We start from the raw sequence: 19,894 nt of genomic DNA on the forward strand, positions 1-19,894 counted from the left end.
GTTCACATCACCTAGATAGAATAATTATTTAGAATTATGTTAAAATTAGCTTCTGTTTTACAATGTTTTTTTTTCAAATAATGCTCATGATTTTCTTAAGAAGTGATGATAGTTGAACATACTAGCTGAAATTTTTATCATGATAAAAAATTAATATATACCTAGTCACCATTTGGATAGAGCACATATTATAGTAAAAAGACAGGATCCTTACCTCTTTTAAACTTGTGAATATAGGTCACCGAATAGCAATCAATATCAACCATTTAAGTTTGCAAAATAAATGATTGAAATATAGTGTTGTAAGTAATGAGACATTTTCTAACTTACATGGAAGGTGAGTAATTCAAAATTTGGTAATGAGAAAGTTCAGGAAATTTCTACTTTAAAAAATGTTCTGGTAAAATTCATCAAATAGGTAAGAAACAATTTCAGTTTAGAAAGTTGAAAAGATTGTGTGAATATTGATTTACTAAGTGAAAATGACTGAAAATTCTGCTCCCTAAAATAATTCCAGAATATTAAATTCATAGACAAATATTAAATAGAAATTTTTTAAATGACAAAGTATATTTAAGAAGAGAACATAAATCTATTTCACTTATGAACTGAAAGTAGAGTAATTTAAAATTATAACATAAAGATAAAGGAGAACATGTCTTTCTGGAATAAACATCATAATTTATTTCTTATCAATAGTTCCTGTGGCAAAATTAAGTCACTTGAAAACACTGATGTGGGTTGCAGGATATTATGAGTATGAGCAACATTCACTTGGTATGTTAGACAGAATAATGGCTTCTCAAAGATACTTATTTTTAATACTGAAGAACTATAAATATTAACAAGCATGGCAAAAGGGACCTTGCAGATGTGATTAATTAAGGAATTTCAGATGAGGAGACTTTTCTTGATTGTCTGGGTCCAAAGTAATGTTTTTTATATAAACAACAATTTATATAGCAAATGTCTTTATAGATGAAAGAGGGAGGCAGGTGGGATAGCATGAGACAAGGCTTGACTATAGAAAAAGAAAATGCAAGGATGCAATTGTCACCTTGGAAGATGGAAGAGGGCACATGCCTAGAACTGCAGACAGCCTCCAAGAGGTTCAATAGAGAAGCAAAAGAGATTCTTCCCAACAACCTTTGGAAGAAGGTACTCATGTGGACACCTTTGGTTAGTTCAGTTAGATCCACTTCCAAATTTGGGTATTGTACCATAATAAATAGAAAATATTTGAGTCACAAAATTTGTGGTAATTTGTTACATCAGTAGTTGGAAGTTTCGATGTGGAAAGGTAATAGAAAATACAGTTAAATTACACAAATCTTTGATAATTATTCAAATTTAAAAATAGATTCTTGGTTTTCTTTGATTTTTTTTAAAGAGAGAGAGAGAGAGAGAGAGAGAGAGAGAGAGAGAGAGAGAGAGAGAGAGAGAGAGAATATTTTAGTATATTTATTTTTTAGTTTTCGGCGGACACAACATCTTTGTATGTGGTGCTGAGGATCGAAACCGGGCCACACACATGCCAGGTGAGCGCACTACCACTTGAGCCACATCCTGGCCCTTCTTTGATATTTTAAAGAGGGTATCATTTGATTTTCCCAGGATATTAAAAAATTCCTGTTTAGAATTCCCTTTGATTTGTATTAAAGGTGAGGCTAGCGCTCTGATAGTGCCATGAACATCACAAAAAAATCTGATGTTGCTGCAGTAAAATTCTTGGCAAAAAGGACATACATTTTATTTACTATTTTAGAATTTTAATTATTATGTTAGAGAGTAAAAAAAAATCTGAATTTTTTTATTCTAGTCCACTATTAATAAATTTTGGATATGAAGTGTAACATTTAAAAAATATCTTTAACCTCTATAAGAATGGAATTAAGAAACACACATACTTAGTTTAATAAAATGTTGGACAACTCATGCAAGCACACTATTAGTAATAATATATGAGCTCTTAAAGATGATGTTAAAATGGCAAGTTCTATCAAATAATTACTAAAAAATCACAGGTACCTACTATTCAAATAGTTGGTCAAAACTGGTTTTCAAATTTGAAAAATTTATTTCCTTAAAAATTCTAGTGTTTCAACACACACTGTTGTTAAAAAAATATTAATCATAAACACAGACAATGAGAATGGCGAACAATCTGAATGTTTCTGTGTGTCCATCAGTGTGTTTAGCATTGTAATGAGTTTGCTGAGTTAATAATCCATTGTAACCTTATGTGGTATATATTAAAATTGTTCCCATTTTACAGATGAAAAAGTGAGGCTGAACATAGATAAATATTTTGTGTAAATTCCCATAGATGATAAATGGCAATGCTGAGATTTGATTCCAGGTAATATGATTATGGCACCCACTCTTGTAACCAGCCTAATCATTGACTCTATAGTATATAGAAGGACATTCCATGTACATATTTCTCTAAAACATAATTTGGTTATTTTGGACAAAGCAATAAATTTATTAAAGAATTAAAATTTTATGATTAAATTTAGTGCTTTAATTTGAAGAATTCTGAAAAAATAGCAATTTGGGCATTTTTTTCTACTTTGACAAAAAAAGTATTCACAAAATGTAACTTAATTAGAATTGATTGTTAGTATATTAAAATGTTTATTATTTAATAATATAAAAGTCAAATTTTTGTTAAATTACTTAGAAAAAAACTTTAAAATTAAGCATGACTAAATGTTTAAACTATCTGTATGTTTGATATAAGAAGAAATGAACTTTGGTTTTTCTAAATCTATGCCAATTAAATTTTTGTTTTAAATGTTTCACCATATATTTATGATCCCTCAAATATATTTTCTTAATCATTATCTTATGTAATTCTCTTTTCACCTGAACATTTCAGTGTCACAATTTTTTTCTAATAATTGCTGACATTTCACAAAGATTATTTTCAATTCTCCCTAACACTAGCATAAGGGAATAGACAAATAGTTGTGGAGGTCTAATGTCTATAGATTACCAATGAAATAAAAGCTGATGAAGCATGAATGATTAAGTGAAATTTTGACATCTTTTACTACTATCAATAAGAGATGTTTATTTTATAGGGTCATTAAACAATGTAACCTATAAATACTTCATAATTTATTTGGCATGTGCTCATTGCTGCAACTTTTACTTATTATTGGACTTTAGGAGATTATAATGTATGCTTTATTTTACGGAAAATATAATAAAAAATGAATGTGACAATATAAAAATTTTACTAACACAATAGCAACTTATCTTAAAATTATTCACATTCTTTAAAACCTTTTGGTGTTTATTTTAAGATTCTCACTTTCAAATATCTAACACTTTACTACATGGCAATGATCTATATTAATTTCTCTCTCTTTGGATAATCTCCTAAACAGTTTGAAGTATATTTGGATAAGATGTTTTGCTGCATCTTCATTATCTTTTTTGTTTAAAAATTGTTGCACCACAAATTATGTTATCTTTTAATAGCTACCAGTGAGATAATTGGCAAGAAAATTTGATTACTGTAGTCTTTATGTAATTTTTTTTTAATTGTACTTTCTTCCTATCCTTTTTTTTTTTTTTTTTTTTTGTACCAGGGGTTGATTGAACTCAGGGGCACTTGGGCACTTTACCACTGAGTACAGCCTTTTCTTTTGAGACAGTGTCTGGCTAAATTGCTTAGGGCCTAAACTGCTGAGGATGGCTTGGAACTTGTGATCCTCTTGCCTCAACATCCACAGACACTAGGATTACAAGAGAGGGCTATGGCACCCAAATTCTGCAATTAGTATTTCTAATATGATATGCTTGTACTTATTTTCATTTCTTCTTCCCTCTCTTTCCTCTCTTCCCTTCTTTCTTTGTTCTTGATGCTTTTAACTTTTCCTTTATAATTGTGGCTTCCCTCTGTCCATCTCTCCACTCTTCTCTCCCCTTTTCTCTTCTTTTGTGCTTATTGAACCAAACAGCCTATTGAAGTCCAAGTTTAATTTTAGAAAACCTTCATTTGTAGGTTATATCAGACTTGTCATGATTTTAACAATGTAGCTAAGGTTAAAAACATTGTTTTGATAGGAATGTGTTCAACTCCATGTAGAATGAATAATAGTAGCTTCATGTTTCTTTCTTGTAATTTCCCCTTTTATATTACATTTCAGATTAACCTTTGTTCTCAAGTGGTTTCTGGAAGATATTTCACTGATAAGAAAGCTACAATCATTCAAAGTGTGTGAGGAAAGAAAAGGAACTACAAGATCGCCTTGATACCTTAAGATTCTGGAGGGAAATTAAATTTCTCTCGAATATTCTTTGCTACTGATTGCTAACAAAGTTAGCTGTGGTTTTCTGTAAAGGCCTGTGTTTTGCTATTATAAAGTAGCAATAGAATTTTTTTTTTTTTTCTGTGAGTCAAACTTTTATTTCCTTAGATTTGCAGTTATTTTAAATCTTTAGCTTCAATCTTTTGAAAGGCTTATAAACCGAGGAAAGAACAAAGTTAATTGTTTTTTTTTCTTAATTTTATATTGGCATATTATAATTATATGTAATAGAAGACCTCACTGTGATATATTAATGCATACACATAACATAATTTGGTCAATATCATGAGGGAATGAAATGAAACTAAAGACAATTTTAATCATTTGATTTCTGAGCTCCATGGTTTTCAAAAAAAAAAAAAGAAAAAACCTTGCTGCTGGTTATTTATATGAACTCATGCTTATGTGTATAGCTGCAGCTATTTCATATTTAGATTACCTTTTTCTCAGCTTTCCTTTTATGGAGCTCCTTGCCCATTTTCACTTAGCTGGTTCTCTGGGCATTATGCCCAGCTTGGATTAATGTTTGTTTATTATAATTTACTTTATCCAGGATAGTGTTTTAGCTGGTATGTTAGAAATTATTATAATTAAGTACCAAGGTATACATTTATTAAACATATAAGTGCACTAGGTCATCAAAATATTTTTATGAGGCAGTTCTAATAATAATAGGTTTATATATATATATATATATGGTGTTTCTGTAACCTTGAACCCTTTTGTCTTTAAGCCAGTTTAGACTGATTCATCTCTAAATTGATTAATTTACTCTTCCATTTATTCCAAGAGCAAACATGTTTAATATCCCTTGGTATTTCTCACTTTAAAATGACAAGAGAGAATATAAGCTTTAAGTGACATGTATATTGAATAAAAGAAAGTGATAAAATAGATGTAAGCTAAAATGAGATGACTTAAATACTTTACCAATAAAGATTTGTTCAAAGAAATATAAACAAATATTCTAGCTAGTTTTCCAAGAAACAGCACAAGTAAATAAAAGTTTATCTATCATTTGCTAAGTATACAAATGAAAGATCAGAGAAAACTATGAGAATTTGGGAAATCAGAAAAAATAGAGAAGAAAATGAGAAAAAAAAATGTTATGTATGTCACATAGGAGGATTGTATATTTACTGTTTATACTTCTCACCATGTATTGCATATCTGCTTCCTAGAAATTTGCTCCTTAATAATTGAAGCAGCATTATCTGCAGGGGACTGTAATCTATAGCTGCAGTTTTGTTTACTTCAAGGAAACACTATAAGTATATATAACTATGTCTCAGGCAAAATTCTAATTTTAAATATGAACAAAATGCTCACACAATACAAAAGATAAGGACAAACATTTATCAAAGATTAATCATTAACAAATAAATTTGATTGGAAAGGACAGGGAGTAAATGTTATGTTGGGCTTTGAAAATTATTTCACTAAATTAAAATGATAATCTAGCTAGTTTGAAAATAATTACTCTGAAACACAAGAAAAAGTATCAAATTTTGAGGACCAATAAGAAGATAAATATGAAGAATAATAAATGAAGTTTTATAGATGCAAATTTTAAGTCTGTACAGATATCTTTGCTTAAATTTCTTCTTGGTTCTCTAAGATTAAATGTGGTATATGTGTTATAATGACATATCATTTTTTATGAATTGATTTGTAAAGCCCATGCTCTTTTTATGTATAGTAAGTGAATTAATTTTCTGAATATTATACTTGAATTACCCACCAAGATTTAGCAGATATCAACCAGTGTAGAGCTAATGCCTCTTTTTTTTTTTTTTTTTAGATATACTAGCTAGCCTAATTTTGACCTGAAAACATAAAATATTGGCATAGAAAAGACATTCCTGAGAAGGTTTAATATCCCTAATACCTATCCTAGGAAATCTGAGATTTCTAATCATTTCAAAGGTAGAGAGACAAGTAGATATCAGTGTATGCAGAGTATGATGCAAAGAAATTGTGATCAATCATTTTTGTGTCTGATTTTCTTTTAATATGATTAAAAGCAATGTGTAAAATAAGAAAGATGAACTAAAAAGTAATCTACTTGATTTTAAATAAAGTTAGAACTAAAGTTGTTATAAGAAGGAGCAGGTCTTGTGTGTTACCAGAAGTTTTCCAAAGCAGAGACTTAATCAAGGCTTTTATGAATTATTTAATGTACAAACGCCTCTATTCATATGTTTGCATTTTTCTTCAACATCAGTTCCAGCTGCTAAAGCCAGAATTAGACAGGCAGTCAGTGAAGGTAGGTAAATAGAGTCAAGTGGGATCTAGGAGGCCAATTTTGAACCCAGTCTGGGAAGTTGAATACTGTCCCCTGCAGGATCTTATCAAGAACCTTCTCCTGCTCCAACCTGTTGCCAAGGTAACATGTCCCAGGAATTTCCCCTCTCTACAGGGAGCTGTAAGGTTATTAAGGTGTCCTTGGCTGCTCCATCCTGCCCTTCCCCCTTCAGCCCACCTATTTCCCACCTTTTGACCCTCCCACCAAGCATTCCTGGGCCTAGTCATGTAAACAGGAATGAGAAAGATCAGGGAGTGAAGGCAGGAGAACAAAGGAAGCCTAGGACATATAAAAAGGCAGAACACCAGGCTTCTTGGGATACCAGGATACCAGCTATGGCCCGCTTCTTCCTCCTGGGAGAAGTCTATGTTACCCCTTTTTAAATAAACCCTGCTTGATATGCTTGCCTTGGTGTGCTTCTCTAATGTTCAAACTTCCACATGTGGGGAAGCAGGACTCATCACAGATAACCGGCAGTATCACTGCTTTTTTGCTGTTAATTTGTTCAGATTTATTTCAATTTAAAAAATATCAACATAAGGTTGGGGTAACTTGGCATAGCAATTAGATGCTACATTAGCCATGGCTTTTACTAAATTTTACTCTCCTCTTGCACAAACCATCTTTCTTTTGCGGTCAAAAAAATTAAAATTTACCAGCTGGATGTGGTGGCATAAACTGCTGGCAGTCACAGCGACTCAGGAGGTTGAGGCAAGAGAATTGTAAGTTCAAGGCCAGTCTCAGCAACTTAATGAGATTTTGTTTCAGAATTAGAAAATAAAAATTAAAATTAAAATGAGCTGAGGATGTATCTCAGTGGTGAAGCACCTGGATTCACTCTTCAGTACTGCAGAAAAGCAATAATAAAGATAATAATAATAATAATATATATATATATATATATATATATATATATATATATATATTATATAAAATAGATAAAAATAAAACCAAATTGTTGCTGGTTTCTTCTCCAGGTTTAAATTCTTTGTAACAGTAACATCCCTAAAAAATAAGCTCAATATATGTTGTTTTTTCTATTTTTTCAAATGTATTTCATTCATAGATTTTCCACATGAATGTCCCCACAAATCAATTCTGACTACTCAAACAAACAAGAAAATTTTAAGAATACAATACACAATTTTCAATAAGGCACCAGAAAATAAGTAGCTATCAATAAATTAAAAAGAACAATCTTCCTGATTGAGATTAATTTTAGAACTTTCATCAATATTCAGTAATATATTCATATTATTTTTTATACCAAGTAAAAATCAATAATATGCAATTTACATAAATGCAAAACGTCATTTGAAAAAGTTAGATACTAATATTGAACAAAATTTTTGTTAAATAGTAATATTTGATGATATTAAATATAACATTTATACATATACATTTACATAAAACTGCAAAAGCTTTTCTAAATTTTTTAAAGTAGGAATGTGCTCATTATATCAAATTTCTATCTTCAACTTGGTTATGCTTCAATTTTTTTTTGTTTCATTTAGTTTAGAAAAATCTTGCTTTTAGATACACTAATTCTTTATGTTTTATAGTTTTTGTTTTTCTTTACTATCCATTTCCTTCAGTTAATTTTATAGTTTGGTCTCCAATTTTCTTTTATGGTCAGTGAATAAATCACATGTTTATAATCTTTATGAGCTAATAAAATTATTTGTAAATCATTAACTAATTTCAATTACTATTACTAATTTCTTCAGTTATTCTTTCTGTATTTAAAATAGATCTCTATATAATCCTAGTTGTTTCAAAAACTACTTTGTAAGAAATGATTAACATAAAATAAGTGAAATCTAAACACCATCAAAGTCATTTCACCTGCTAAAGTTTCCTCCCCCTAGGAAGGTTTTCATGGCAAGTTTTCCTTCTGTTTTTAAAATTATGGTATTCAGCAGCTACTAATTTCAAATATATTCTTATTTTCTGATTAATATCCATGGAGATGAACCATACAATTTTCTACTTTCACTTCATCAACTTCCTATCTTCATTTTCAACAGCTCCAGTTTATGGTCATCTTCAAGTCATCTTCAAATTTTTTTATGCTAATATCAGCATTCAAAAATTTCATCCTTGGCTGGCACATACCTGTAAACCTAGTGGCTCCAGAGGCTGAAGCAGAAGGATGGCAAGTTCAAAGCCAGCCTCAGCAAAAGTGAGGCACTAAGCAACTTAGTGAGACCCTTTCTTAAATAAAAGTATGAAATAGGGCTGGAGATGTGGCTCAGTGGTCGAGTGCCCCTGAGTTCAGGTCCTGGTACTGGAAAAAATAAATAAATAAATAACTCTCATGCTTCAGGGGTTTTTCTCTACCAACTATATTTTAGTTTTTGTTGTTGTTGTTGTTGTTGTTTTTCTCCTTCTTACATCTTCTAGTACCACAACCCCATTAATACTTGTATTTTATCAGAACATAAATGATTCTAGCAATTTTTTTTTTATTCTCACTCAACCTCTTATCTTTTTGTTTTCTATATCCAATTCATTATAGTTTCTCCCATGCATACACTTTGCCTTTCTTGTCTTTTTTCCTGGTAATATGGTCCTTGGTAAATCCCAGATTTTGTCTATTTGTCACCTACACTTTTGCAGCCTATTGTAGATAAAGATAATTATCCCTATTAAATTGCTCCCTTTAAAATTATCATGCATGCCCACCTTTCTTTCACAAAATGAGCATGGTTAAATTTGTAAGTGAAATATGTAAAAACTTAGGAGTCTTTCCCTGTTGCTTTGTGTTCTTTTCTCTCTTTACACCTTGTTTCCTTCCAAATTTACTCTGCTATCTTGGTCAAATGCAGATGAATCTACTATTATCTGTAAATAAGACAAAAGTATTATTTTCAGATGTCTTGTTTCACTCGATGAAGTGTTCAAGATTCTGCACACTGAAGACTAGATGGTATTTATTTTGTCTCCTCTACTTCTCTCCTTTACTTCTTCCCTCATTTGGAAGGTTTCCAAGACCTCCTTTTCCTCAATTGCTAAATTTGGACAAGTTAGGTGTGTGATTATTATGATTTTATTTTCTATATTCATTTATTTGTATATTTCTATCATACTTTATATTTATCTATTTGTTTATTTATTTTATAGCTGGAAAGATGTGAGTTTTCAGGTACATGTATATTATGATTTATTTATCACCACTCTTTCTTTGCTTTTCTCTTTACCTTATTCACTTTTGAAGTCTCTTTTCCAGATCATTTGTGGATTTATAAGTCATTTCAAAAATACTTGCCTCAGATCGATTACTGTGTACATAAGATTTGAATTTTTGCATTTTGCTGGATGTGTTTCTTCCTTTCTATCAAGTTAGTGTTATCTTCCTTAGTCATATGATTCCTGGGATCCTACTCAATCTCAGAATATAGAAGCTATTTTCCTTCACTCTAGCTTAATGTTGCAAGTGGCAGTGTCATGGCATCAGAAATCTTTTGTTAGCAGTCACTACTTTCTTCCTGGAAGGTTATATGATTTACTCCTTATACTTGAAGTCACAAAAATTTAATATGAATATATAGGTTTTTGCCTTTTCTTATCAATGTAGCTTAAAAATTTTATTTCATTTTAATTAACATTTTGTATGGATCGATACAATTTTCTTATATTTTTAAACTATTATGTCTCCTATAGTTATTTCTATCTGATCTCCTGAAAAGTCTTCTATTTTATACTAGCTTTTCCTGGTTTCTCCCCTTTCCAAACTGACTAAAAGTTCCATGGTATCAGGATAAATTTCCACAAAGAAGTTTTAATTTGCTAGTTACAACAAGTACAATCCCTAAGGGCACTCCCTTAGGGGAAAGAAGTATGACAATCTGAAAGATTTGCCTATTGCTCTAGTGAGTTCTGACATTGCTTCTTTTGTTGATTCTCAGCAGTGGGTGACTGTCCCATATTGTCAGATGCTGTGCTTCAGTGAGCACCTACAGTGAGCTGAATGGCTGATGCTCTTAGGTGATCCCAAATATGTTACACTCAACAGCATTTCTACTTCTTCATGATGTCCATTGACTTCATCTATTTGTATCTGGTATAAATAACACTAAAATTAAGTGGCTTCTGAGCTTTTGGAATGTGGATAGACTTAAGAATTTGTAGCCAGACGGTTGACAGATGGATCATTAAATGTTTCTGCAAAGCTAATATTTAAAAATGATTACTTAAATAGAATATATAAATTAATCATGACACAATTAAATGTTAAAAATGTGCAAGGTATCTATTCTTTTAAACAATTTGCATCCTAGTAATATAGGGTCTTTAATGACAATCACATATATTTATAGCTGAGGGAACTTGTACATTGATGTGTAATAAATTAAAATAGGATAAACTATGAGGACAATGTAACACCTGTTACTGCCTGACTATTTTCTTAAATATTTACAAATAGATATCTCGTATTTCAGAAAACAAAATCTACATAGCCTCCATATTTGTATTTTTTTTCCAGGCTGTCCTTAGAAGACGAAGTGAAAGTAGTACAAAATCATTAGGAGATATCATGAAATTTAAATAAGGTAACAAACAGTAAATAAATTTTACTAAAAAAAAAAAACCAGGCTCATTAAATAACTTAAGTGTGAGCTTTGTGTTGCATTTGACATACTATTTAAGATGTAAATTCAAGAAGTACTGGGCATGTTTTTGAAGACTAGCAACTATACACTTAAAACAGAATTTTTCCTTTTTTTATTTATAAGCAAAGAATATGGTGATATTATAATTCATGTCATTACATACTATTAAAAGAATTTTGCATAAAATGTTTCACTCAATATGGAAAAATATGTATGATGAAAGACACAATGTAGAGGAAACAAAAATGTTAACAGGTTTCTGTTCCAGATGTATTCAGTATAAGTGCATTTTTTCCCAAAATAACATTTTCCTATAATATAAGCTATTTTGTAAAAATTTACTATGCTGACTAATGTATCACTCATATTAGGTGAATTAATATTTAAAGGCATATAATGTTGTCAGTTTAGAAGTATGTCTCTTCAACTGGAAGGTGTCACTAAAGAGGCAATGTCATTTAAATAACACAAAAGGAATACTTAGGAACAAATCTAGACTATGCATGTCAGATCTCTATGACGAAAACTATGACATTCAGGTGGTAGAAATCAAAGTAGATTTAATTAAATATAGAGAAGATTCATGTTCATATTTTGAAAATTCAATATGATATTTTTAAAAAATTTGTTTATACATTCAGTTTAGTCCCAAAGTACTATCAAGTTATATTGCAGATATAACAAATTTATTATAAAGTTTACATGAATGGCAAAAGGCTTCCAAAAGGCAAAAAAAAAATACTGAAGAATATGAACAAAGTTGAAGTCACACGAACCATTTTGAAAAAGCAAGGTAAAGTTATAGTCAGACAAAGACCAGAGTATTGTTCAAGAGGATATGCTCATGAGGAACACATAAGAGGGCCCAGAAAAAGAACCACACAAATGTGATCAACTGATCCTTGTCAAAGCTGTGAAAGCACTCAATGGAAGAGCAGTTAGCCTTTCTAACAAATGGTGCCTGAAAAATTGAAGGGACATATGCCAGAAACTGAACATAGAGTTCCCACCTTTAACAAAAAATAACACAATATGGATCAGGAAATTATGTCAATTTGTAAAACTGTAAAAACAGAAGAAAATGCAGAAAAAATTCTCATTGACTTTGGTTTTGTTCACAAGGTTATTATTGTTTCGTTTCTTCACAAGTTTAATTGCCATAATTGACAAATAATTCAAAGAATATATATATATATATGTATTTAAATATATGTGATCTCAAAATATTTTTTTATAATGGACCACAAACTGAGAAGCTAAACATTTTATGACAAATTTGGGCTCTCTATTGAATTAATATGTCATTAGTTATCAGCTAACTGATAGTCACTTTGATTCATATTCAAGCTGCTAATTAATCAACATTAGTCATCTTAGTTGATAATCATGCTAATTTAGGCCACAATTTTTGTTTATGAGTCTATTGGATAAAGTGGCGACACTATGGACAAATAAGATATTGGTAAGTGTACTATTATTTCAATATCGAAAAGGTGTTACACTTCAGTTGGGTCTATTGAAACTATGATTTTAAGAATTGATCTCATTTGGTCACAAATTCAGTTTAAATTTCTTGTTATACTTTTCATTGTCACTGGCTTCTTATGTAAGTACTGAAAGGAACACAAAGTTTTGTCACCAACAAACATGTGCAGAGTAAAGTAACACAGACAGTTTAATATATATGATCATTCCAAAATAATTCAAAATTCAAAGTATATTAAAATTTATTTTACATCTGAGTTGGTTTACTTACTAGGAATATTTGATCTTCATTAAAAGTATCCTTTACTTAGATCTCTAAACAGAAATTGTTATGTAAAACATGAAAATTTAAAGGCAATCATATATCATTCAAATTATTCTTTTTAATTTTTTTTAATTCTACTTATAGATAGCACAATAATTTATCAGAAATCCTATTAGGTGGGTGATAATTTGAAATAAACTGAATCATAATTTGTATAGCTTAGAGGTAACAGGGTTTCATAAGTACACACATTGTCTAATAGTTTTGAACATTTTCTTTTGCAAATGTTATATTCAAGATTGTTGGAATGTGTGTACTGGTTCTTATATATGTAAGTGTTTAAATATTTTACAAGTTGATACAGACACCCTTTATAAAACCTGTGAAGAATTCTTATGTGTAAAGTCTTCTTTTTTCCTACCCCAGAGAAATTTAGAAATAAGAAAGACTTAAGTTTGACTGAAAGAAATACTTTTACATGTGATTTACTGAGGTAACTTGGAAAGCTTCTGAAATCACAAATTTCTTTTTTGCTCTCTATAGATTCTGAGTTAGTAAACTTGTCGTGGGTCTAACTTTTGCAATACTGTAGATATTTGTATGAAGAACACACATGAAGAACCAGATATAGATGGCATAACATATTTGATATCATATATACATATATATACACACACATACATATATCACAAGTTGCCTTCATTTTTATATTTAATATTCATATATATTTATCTGTATTTTATGGGGCCAGTATTTATTATTCTTATAAAATTTAAATCCTGGTTCCTAGGTTTTTATGTGCCCTTTGGAACTATATCTTCCCTCAGTATACAATGACTTTCTAGCTCAAGTTTGTAACTTCCTTTCCTAGCTAATAGACCAGCACATTGTCCAGTAGGAAACATTTCTTCCATAGGCAAATACTAACACCTAAGAGTACTCATTTGAGGATCTTCAGAACTCTAAGGCCTTGCCTAAATTACAAACACAAGATAAAAATACACTTCATTAAAATGCCATACCACTAAGTGTGTATAATGGTCATAATCCCAAATTCTGAATCAGTCTATTTAGATTCAAATTACAGCTTCAGTGATCTTGGACATTTAATTTTTATGTCTTATGTTGCATTCACTCTTAAATGAGCATTGAAAAACCAATACGTACCTCATGAACAAAATGCTTTGAACAATTCATAGCATAGGCCTAACTTAGAGATATTGAGGATTCAGTTTAAGGCCATTGCCATAAAACAAATGTTGCAATAAAGTTATATTTATACAGTACTATAGTCTATCTATTATGCAAAAGCACTATGTCTATAAAACAATATACAAGGTTAAATTAAAAATACTTCATTGCTATGACACACTGAAAACTACTTGGCTCTTCAGTTAGTTATATAATTTTTTTTTTTCCTAGTGAAGGTCTTCACCACAATTCTGATGACCTTGGTGGTGGCTGTATAAATTTCTTATAATAAGACAACAATGATTTTTCCTCATTGATTAACTCTTCCCTTCCATGAAAAATTTCTTAGTAGAATAAAATGTTGTTATACAGCATTTTACTCATGATAGAATGTCTTTCAAAACTTAAGTCAGTTTTCTCCAAAACATGCTGATTTATCAAGTAAGTTTATATAGTATTATAAATTTTTCATTGTAATTTCAATCATGTCTGTAGTAACTTAACCAGGAGTAGATTGCATTTCTCTGCTTATCCATAGAAGTAACTCCTCATCCATTAAATTGTATAAGATACATTCTGCAATTCAGTATCATCTTTGGTTTCCAGAACTAGCTTTCTTAATGTTTATATCACATCTGTATTTATTCTACACTGGCCATGGACCCCTCAAAGTCATCCTTAAAGGTTCTCATCTACTTCCAAAGTCCTCTTAAGGTTGATATTTGGATTTATTTCATCCTCTCAGTCATAAATATTCTTAATGATATCTAGAAGAGTGAATGCTTTCTCCAGTGTTTTCAATTTACTCTCCCTTGATCTATCACAGGACTCACTATTGATGTCAGGGATACCTTTGTAAAATGAATTTCCTAAATGCTTTAATTTACTACTTAATCCATGGGGACTATATGTTGTATATATGTTGCATGAAAAATATGAAGTTCATGGCACAACACCATTAGAATTTTGGTTGATCAGTTGCAATTACAATCAACAGTCATATTTGGAATGATATCTTTATTTGAACAGTAGATCACCACAGGGGTCTTCCAGTATTCAGTATACAATGTTTTAAACTGATGTGCTCTATGTAGGCCTTATGTTCCACTTGCAGGGCACAGAAAGTGAGTACATTTCATGTAATTCTTGAGGGACATGAGACTTCCATGCCTTTGCTTCTGTAGCTTTTTCTCTTCTCCAGGCCTTCAGAGAATTGAAAAGACTTAGGGACTTGCTCTGGACTAAGCTTTGTGTGAAGAGAACATTTGGCTGGTTTCATCTTCTGTCTAGACCAAGATAAATTACTTCATAACATTAACAAGGCTGTTTCACTTTTCTATTCACATACTTCCTGGATTAGTGATTTTACTATCCTTCAAGAATTTTGATTTATTTTCACAAACTGGCTCACTGGCACAAGAGGCCTAGTTTTTGCTCTTTCTGGGTTTTTTTTTTTTTTGACAAGACTTTTTCCCAAAGCTTAGTCATTTGTAGCTTTTTATTTAAAGGAGAGACCTTCCCTTCACTTGAACACATGAGGCCATCTAGTGTAATTAATTGATCTAGTTTTAAAATTCATGTGTTTCTAAGAAAAGGAAAGTCCAAGGAGAGTAAAATATATGGGGGAAGGGTGAGTCTGACTTCTAGAGAAGGAGTCAAAACACATATAATTTATAAATTAAGTTTGTTTTCTATGTAGGTATGGTTCATGGCACTCCAAAACTATTATAGGACTAAAATCAAAAAAAGGTCACTGATCGCAGACCATTATAACAATTATAATAATAGTGGAAAAAGTTTAAAATATTTTGATAATTACCAAACTGTGAAACAGTTTTGAAATGAAACCCTTTTGGAGAAGGTGGTGATAGTATGGTTGACACCAATCTTATATTTGTTAAACATGCAATATTTTCAAAGCATAATAAAGTGAAGCACAATAGTCAGGTTTACTTGCATATTGTATTATATAAGGTGTTGCTATCATCAGTTGAACTTTTTTTCACCACTTGCATTATAAAAATCTTGACAAAAGATCAAGTTACAACCACAAGAATGAGAAGTTATACTCCATTTATGTATGATGTGTCAAGATGCATTCTACTGATGTGTATAACTAATTAAATAAAAAATCCTAAAAAAGTTCACAAAGTTATTATCACCATCAATGATTCAATTTAAATAAATTCCTTAACTTAGGAATTTATAAGAGATTAAAGATTTTGGTTAATTTAAAAATATGTCTTCAATATAAATGATATAATTTATATTATGTTGTATGACAACATACTCTTGAATCAATTTTTAATGTCAGTATGCATGTATTTCAGCTCAGAACTCACTGGAATTACTGACCAACATGATTAAAAGCATGGATCTGGCACGCTCTGGAATCTCTCTGATGGGTATTCTTTGCTTACATCCAAAGACACATGAACTGCACGTGATTATAACTCTTTTGGGGGAGAAAGATATTTCTGTGCCTTAGAATTCACAGTGGTAACATACTCCCACATTAAAAAAAGGGAAATTCTCAGTGCTCTCCAAACAACCATGTTAATTACTTTCTAATATAAAAACATCTTGGAAACACAGAAAAATACATTATTTGATATTCCTTAATGTATCAATTACATTGCAATAAAGTCATTATTCCTTTAGAAGTTTGCTTTAAAGATATAGATGTAATTTACCCAAGGAATATACTGCAAGATATTAGAGACTGGTAAATACAGTCCTAGTAAATCTTATATTTATAAACTTGAACTTTAAAAACATAAGATTAATACCAAATAGATAGTAGATATCCTAAATTTTTGAGCTTCCACATCTAATATTATAGGTTAAAGTTATAAGGTTCATATGGATTGAGTCTTTTTCTCTCAGTCAAGAACAGAAGAAAATGTATTATTATTTATCTGTTCACAAGTTTTCTGCCGATTATTATTATTATTATTTTTTATTTGTTTTTAGTACTTACCACCGAGTGACATGCCCAGCCGTTTTTTAAATTTTCATTGTGAGACAGGATCTTGCTAAGTTTTTAGGGCCTCCTTAAGTCAAATAGGCTGGCCTCAAACTTATGATCCCCCTACCTCAGCCTCCCAAGCAGTAGTGATTACAGATGTATACTACCATGATGTTTAATTTTAAAGATAAATTTTATGTAATTTGTAGCTACCCTGTTTGGATGACAAGGGATACTATCTCTATTCTACCATTTTCATCAGGTGAGTAATCCTAAAGATTTAAACAATACTCACAAAAGTGTGACATTAAGTACTATCTCTAATTCATAACAACAAAACAAGAACACGATGCTTGTACACAAAAGTAATTGATGTTAGAGCAAAGTTTAGAGAAATGTTAAAAGCATATCCCATATTAGTTTATACTGTAAGATAAAATATTGTACATTTGCTTTGAGCAGCTTTGTATAAGAAAACCCTTTGTACAGATAGTACATAAATATAGAAAGGAACCAAACACTAATGTAAATTAATCAGACTGATCTAGAAGCCTTTCTGAAAAGCAATACTATCCTATTGTAGTCAGTCATATTACATCAGTTTTGTTCCTGTCTTCCTTTTTTAATGAAACCCACCACATTTTATTCTATCAATGATCTAATGGAAGAACTTCTTCCGTGTCCATTTTAAAAAGCACACATTTTATAATTTGTAATAGAGAGATATTATCAGTTGTCCTTTGTAACAATATTATTTATTTTTCTTTGGTTCTGTTGTCCTTTAATATCTGGTTATCAAAGATATGTTAATTATACCTTCACTTTGGTCCACATGGTAAATATTAGATGTTTTTCTGTACACAATGCCATGGTCTACAAGGTAATTTTGTTTGATGAGTTGATACAATCATTCTACATGCTGTCTTTCATATCCTCCACAAGGAGCATGCTAATATAAATTGCTAAAGGCCCAGATACATTTTTTTTTGAAATTTGATAAACCTAATAAAAAAATGACAACAAAAATCACATTTAGAGCAACTTGCACATTCAATAGAATTATGCATTTTTTTACTATACAAAAAATGTGAATGCCGATGAAACAAGATATATTAAGTACAGGAAAAATGTTTTTTCCTAAAAAGAATATTACCGAAAGCCGTGTTTTATGATCTCAAAAACTACGACTGAAAATTTTCTCATAATAATATAAAGTAAAAAATGTAAAAACACTGAAAAAGGTACACATATACATATAAATGTTATTGAACATTTTTGTTCATTTTATAAAAATGTTAGTAGAATTCATAAAATACTTGTGAGGTATAATAATTTTCTACATTTCTATGGTGGATAATGTTGATTCACATAATATTTTACAATATATTTGTTTGGTAAAAGGCTTGAATACATACTTTAGAAAATAAATTACTTCTAAGTGTTTGTTTTTAAGATGTAAATTTATATTTATTTAATGCAACAGACAAGGTGTATATTGCAGTACTTATCACTGAATTAGTGTGGAAATCCAAATCTGCTTTGTATTTCAGAAAACTCAGTCTATCTTTGATATAATTTATTAAAAGGAAAATAAACAATGTGAAACAAAAAAAGGGAAAGCAAGGATAAATGTTGCTGCGCGTCTGGTTTCTAAGAACAGATTGTGAGGTGATTATAAAAAGAATAGGAAATTGGTGTTTGAAATTCAATCAATATAGGGAAACAATTTTATGACTAGATAAATAGAAACAATTGTTAAAAAGAGATTCCCCCAGAATATGTTAAACAATTAAATTGACATTTCAAGTAAAGGATACCTGTAATTGTTAAGCACACTTAACACACAGAAGATTTCTGATTTTACACTTTGAACAGTTGTTTGGGGCTAGTTGTATAGCAGTAAAGAAAAATTGATGTTAGGCTGGGGAGAGTTGCTGTTATTTGATTGGCTGGTTTCAGAAAGTTGTTCACAGGAATGATTCCACCAATGATGAACTTGCTTTAAGGAGTTTGTTATTAACTGATTGACTTATACAGTTATTTGTAAAATAGTAAATTGTTAATGATCAGTAATTTAGATAACCTTTCTTAGATGTACAGAGTAAAATTTATTCTGTACAACTTTATTTCTGTACACGTTAAACAATACACTTTTGTGATTCTGTGAAATGTATTCATAATAATAAAAAATTTATCTTGGCAAATGGAGAATAGACATTTCCTGATGTAGGTGCACTATGAACCATATCTAGCTAATATCATATTTAACAATAAAATATTGATAACAATTTCCCTGAAATAGAAATGAAACAATGACTGCCAGAATGATTTCTATTCAATGTTGTATTTAAGTCAAAATCATCTATAGAATCAACTCAATTCCTATCAAATATCCCAGGGAGATTTGTTAGACAAGTAAGAAACTTATATAAAAATAAAAAAATGTATGCACAATAATAAAAATCGTACTGAGAAGCAAGAATAATCTTTAAAAACAATCAGACAAAATCTTGATGAGGTACCTTAGGAGATATCAAAAGGTATCTCAATTCCATAATAACAAAGACAATGTGTTATTAGTGTGGAGTTAAAAGGAAAAAAAAAATCATTAAAGACACTACTCTAGAGATTTGATCATCAAATCCATGAATTTGAGACAGGTTAGATGCAATTTTCCAGTCTGAAGAACAGAAAGAAGAAAAATTGAAGAAAACTGTACATATTCAGATACTTGGGGGAGCATCA

The sequence above is a fragment of the Marmota flaviventris genome, chromosome 8 (genome assembly GCF_047511675.1).
Source record: "Marmota flaviventris isolate mMarFla1 chromosome 8, mMarFla1.hap1, whole genome shotgun sequence".
In the NCBI taxonomy this organism is placed as follows: Eukaryota; Metazoa; Chordata; class Mammalia; order Rodentia; family Sciuridae; genus Marmota; species Marmota flaviventris.